This window comes from Colobus angolensis, unplaced genomic scaffold (assembly GCF_000951035.1).
Source record: "Colobus angolensis palliatus isolate OR3802 unplaced genomic scaffold, Cang.pa_1.0 Scaffold642, whole genome shotgun sequence".
Lineage (NCBI taxonomy): Eukaryota > Metazoa > Chordata > Mammalia > Primates > Cercopithecidae > Colobus > Colobus angolensis.
The window spans coordinates 108,476-113,730 of record NW_012120066.1 but is presented as its reverse complement, the minus strand read 5'-3'; the positions used below and the strand labels follow the sequence as shown (position 1 = coordinate 113,730).

Genomic DNA, 5,255 nt, shown 5'->3' with positions numbered 1-5,255 from the left:
CCCCAGCCTCCTTCCACCCCCTCTGCATTTCCTCTCAAAAGCGTGAACGGGTTCCTTAGGAAACTGTACATAAACGTAATCCAGTCATAGAATGTGCTTCTCCGAAGACCAACACTAACGCACTTATGTTGGCAAACCTGTTTGTAATGCTAGCCAGATTCTATTGACAAATATAAAATATGAACGAAGCACGGCAATCATCAGTTTTATGTGTCTCCTTGGATAGACCATAGTCTCAATTATTAAATCATACACTAATCTAGGTGTTGCGCTGATGGTTTAATATAGGTGTTATTGAAGCCTGCCATCCATTTTCTTAAGCTAGGAAGATAGCACTAGTTAACCTGGGTGTGCCTGATTAATTTTAAGCAGAACAGAAGATAACAAAATTCCCTGGTGAGTGGCAGGTGGAGCTCTTTCCAAGAATTCCAGCCTGTCCTTCCTGATAGTCGGCCCTAGACACACCTAGACTGACCACACAACTGCTGTCACCAAGAGATCTCACACAGTAGAGTGTCCACGATCAGCTCCCTCAAGGTCACAGGTGAGGAAAGTGACACAGAGAGTTTGAGCAGATCCAGATCACAAACATAGACCGGGTTCCTGGGGAAACTGTTATATGGAGAAAGAGAAAGCTAAGTCTCTGAAAGGAAACCAGACCTTAACCTTCCTGAGCAACTTGTCTGTCCCAGAGTTAACCCTGTTCTCAGTGAGTCCTGAGCGCCCCCTGCTGCCAAGACCCCTCCTGTCTTCCTGCATGGAGGTTTGTGTCTGGGCTCTCACTGACTTGCTCTCTCAGTGTATCTCCTGCACAGTAATACAAGGCCGTGTCCTCAGCTCTCAGACTGTTCATTTGCAGATACAGGGAGTTCTTGGAGTTGTTTCTGAAGGTGGTGAATTGGCCCTTCACAGAATCTGAATAGTATGCGCTACTACCATCCCAATTAATAAATGAGACCCAGGCCCTTCCCTGGAGCTTGGCGGACCCGGTCCATGCAATAATCATCAAAGGTGAATCCAGAGGCTGCACAGGAGAGTCTGAGGGACCCCCCAGGCTGTACCAGGCCTCCCCCAGACTCCACCATCTGCACCTCACACTGGACACCTGTAAACACAGAGATACACCCTGGTCAGAAACTGCCACAGATAGTCACTGTTTCTCTCACTCATATCCACTCACACTCAATCTCTCTAGTTCTCCATGAATCACGTTTTAAAATAGCAACAAGGAAAACCCAGCTCAGTCCAAACTCCATGGTGAGTCCTCTGTGTTCAGTGCTGATCACCGAATGGAAACACCCGGGAATCTCAGGGCTGGGGCTCCTCTCCCAGAGGTGCAGGATCAGGACTGGGCTGGTTTTTATCAGCAGAGAGAGGGTGTTATTTGCATGTCTCCTACTATTAATAAGTTCTGGACGGGATGCCTCATAGTGGGCTGTGTCCCAGAGAATTCTCATCAGCATTTCTACTTACAGAGGCATATTAAGTATGTTCCATGGGAGTCAATGTTTCCTGCATTTACAGATGTGAACATAAACCCCCAAGCATGGAGGGGCCGTGGGACATGTCTAAGAGCTCACATCTGGTAAGAGCCAGTCTCACTGTCTGGCCTGTGTTTCTCAGGACTGGATCCGACTGCTCCCTAAATTAACTCTAGGACACAGCAAGAAATTCCCAGTGAGGTTTACAAAATCCTCTTAATATAATGATATCATAATATAATTTGGCTGTATCTTAGTGTTTTTCTAAATAATAGAGAATCACTGAGGGTTAATTTGTGGGTGTGTTCAGGAGTTTTCTTTTATTATTTTTATCTTTGTCTTAGTCTTTTTCTATCGAACGATACACTTTTATATGTAATATTTTTAATGATGTAACGTTGACAAATAATCTTCATACAGAATGTTCACACTTTGACAAATACTGACATAATCATCACCATTCACAGAGAAAACATATCGATTAACCTCACCACTTTCTCTTTTTCTCCTGCAATTTTCCTTTCCTACACCTTCCCTCCTCTTACCATGGAGAAGTCGGTTATGGATCTTGTTATGTAACCTGAAATGAGTATTCACTTTGTACAGTTTATAAAATGGAATCAGATGTGTGTGCTTTGGTTCATTACACTCATCAAAAGTACCTGTGAATTGAACCATACTGTTGAAGTATCTGACATTAAATGATTGCAGTGGTGGGTGATATACCAATAAGTGACTTTTCCACAATTTGTTTACTAATAAAGCTGCTGGTTAATATTTGTATTGTTTTCAGTTTCTACATATTTCTTTTCTTTCTTTTTATTTTTTTTAGATGAAATCTCCCTCTGTTGCCAGGCTGGTGTGTAGTGGTGCGATCTTGGCTCACTGCAGCCTCTGCCTCCCGGGTTCAAGTGATTCTCCTACCTCAGCCTCCCAAGTAGCGGGGATTACAGGTGCGTGCCACCACACTAGGCTAATTTTTGTATTTTTAGTGGAGACAGGGTTTCCCCATATTGGCCAGGATGTTCTTGATCTCTCGACCTCATGATCCACCCTCCTCGGCCTCCCAGAGAGCTGGGATTACAGGCATAAGACACTGTGCCCCATGAGTTTCTGTGTATTTCAAATCAAGCTGATGCTCAGGTGAGAGAAGTACACAGCCGAGAAACACGTTCTTAATCTTACAAAAACATGAACAACAGCTAAACTGGTCAAGTTGCAAAGGAATCAATTCAATTTTTTAAATACATGAGGTCATTAAAGTTATAGCACCCTGTGTGTTTGTCAGGGTGTGAGAATTGATGGGTGCTGACGAGTTGATGGGTGCAGCACACCAACATGGCACAAGTATACATATGTAACAAACCTGCACGTTATGCACATGTACCCTAGAACTTAAAGTATAATAAAAAATAAAAAATAAAAATAAAAAATAAAAAAAAATAAAGAAAGAAAGAAAGAAAGAGAGAGGGGGAGGGAGGGAGGGAGGGAGGGAAGAAGGCTGGAAAAGAAAGTGATTCTACATAATTATTAATTTGTGAAGTCCTCAGATACAGGGACTTACTCCTAATGAACATGGTCCACGTAGGTTGAAGCAGGTAACTTGATGCGCCCACACATGGCTATAGATTTATAATATCAATATTGTTCTCTAAGCACATAGACACTCATATACATTACAGTAGATGCAGTGGAGGATGTCTAGTGGTGGAATGAGAAGCTGACACTAACCCCATCTCCAGGGCCTTTCCCCACCTGCTGCACCAGCCCTTATGCTGAGCCTTGAGCCTGCCTGACCACTGAGCCCCCATGTGGTGCCAAGTGCCCCCTGGATTTCCCTGATGGTTCCTGAGTGCCTGCTTCTGTCCTCAGCACCCCTTGCTGTCCTGTGAACTCCCACAGGGAGGTTTGTGTCTGGGCTTACACTGATGTCCCCTCACCGTGTCTTCTGCTTAAAAATAAGTGGTTGTGTGCTTGTTGCTCCCGTAGCTCAGCCATAGGAAGAACTGTTTTTGGATATAGATCTGGAGGTGGCGACTGGACTCTTGAGGAGCGGGTTGGAATTTGTGCTCCCTTCATGGCCTGTGCACCTGACCCACTCATGTCCCTGCCCTGGAGGCCGATGGATCCAGCTGCAGCAGGAAGCACTGGTTGTGATGGGAAAATTCAACATCTAAACCGAAATGTGATTGTTGTTGATTCACTGAGCAAAACGTGGTACTCATTTTCATTGTGTTGACATACACATGATGTAAAATTTACCAATTTAGCCACCATTAAGTGTATGGATCATTGATAATACACATTTGCAATGTGGTGCAACCATTTCCACTATTTGGTGTGGGAACATTTTCATCACCTCAGAGGACACCTCACCTCCACAGAGCAGTCACTCTCCGTTTCCCCTCTGCTGACCTCCTGAGAGCAGTCGCTAGGGGTTTTCCTGCTCTGCATGCTTCGTGTCAATGGACAATTCAGGGTGTGGACTTGTGTGTCTACCTCCGTTCACTCACCCAATGTTTTCAAGGCTCATCCAAGTTGCAGCCTATGTCAGTGCTTCACTCCTCTTTAAAGCTGGGTTAGAGACACACAGACACACCACAGCGCCTTCATCCCTGTGGATTACAGACACACAGACACACCACAGCATCTTCATCCCCGTGGGTTACAGACACACAGGCACACTGCAGCTTCTTTATCTCTGTGGGTTACAGACACACAGGCACACTGCAGCGTCTCCATCCCTGTGGCAGTTGTTGGGCACTTGAGTTGTATTCTGCATTTGACTACTGTAATTGGTAACACTAGGTACATTTGTGTGTGAAGTTTTCCTTGAAGACCATTTTCCAAAGTTGGTACCATTTCAATACCAACCTGCAACCCATGGCCATTCCAAATTCAGTATGACTTTACCTACAAGTGATTATGTTTTTCTATTCATTTTTCTTTTTTGAATACTGGTTATCTTAGTGTGTATAATGTGGTAATCCATAGAGAACTTAAATCCACAGCATAAACTAAATAATCCCATTAAAAATGGGGAAAGGACATGAACAGAAACTTCTCAAACACAGACATAGAAGTGGCCAACAAATATATAGAAATGTTCAGCATCATCAATAATCAGATAAGTGCAAATCAAAACCGAATGAAATACTATCTCACACATGTCACAATTACTAAAAGATCAAAAATTAACAGATGCAGGAAAGAGAAAAGGGAGCACCTACACATTTTTTGGTGAAAATGTAACTTGGTCCAAGCTCTGTGGAAATCAGTCTGGAGATTTCCCAAAGCACTTAAAACAGAGCTCCCATTCCACTCAGCAATCTCATTACTGGGTATATGCCTAAGAGAAAACAAATCATTGTAACAAAAAGACACATCCACTCATGTGTGCATCACTGTGCAATTCACAGTACCAAGGACATAGAATCAATCTAAATGCTCATCTGTTATAGACTGGGTAAAAAGCATGGTTCTTCTACACAGTGGAATACTATGCAGCTATAAAAAAGAATGAAATCATGTTTGTTTGTTTGTTTGTTTTTCAGAAACTTGGATGCAGCTGGAGGCCAAAATTCAAAGCAAACTGACATAGAAACAGAAGATAAGAGTCAATGGGAGATGAAACGAACATTTTGGGTGTTTGTCTTTGTAAAATTGAGAAAAGAAATTCCCTGGGTAAATGAACTCTTGAAATAGATAAACCTGGAGCCACTCATGTCCTGACTTCCATTTCATTAGGTTGTGATTTTTCTCTTTTTTAGTCAG

At 43.1% G+C, this 5,255-nt stretch overlaps 1 pseudogene across 1 annotated transcript; it reads right to left on the bottom strand.

Moving 5' to 3' along the window:
- Positions 1-706: 706 nt before the first annotated feature.
- On the bottom strand, positions 707-1,328 carry LOC105527717 (annotated as a pseudogene). Its single transcript, XR_001004258.1, has 2 exons — positions 1,211-1,328; positions 707-1,105 (listed from the first exon to the last, which is right to left on the bottom strand). The product of XR_001004258.1 is annotated as an Ig heavy chain V-III region VH26-like (transcript).
- Between the last annotated feature and the right edge of the window lie 3,927 nt (positions 1,329-5,255).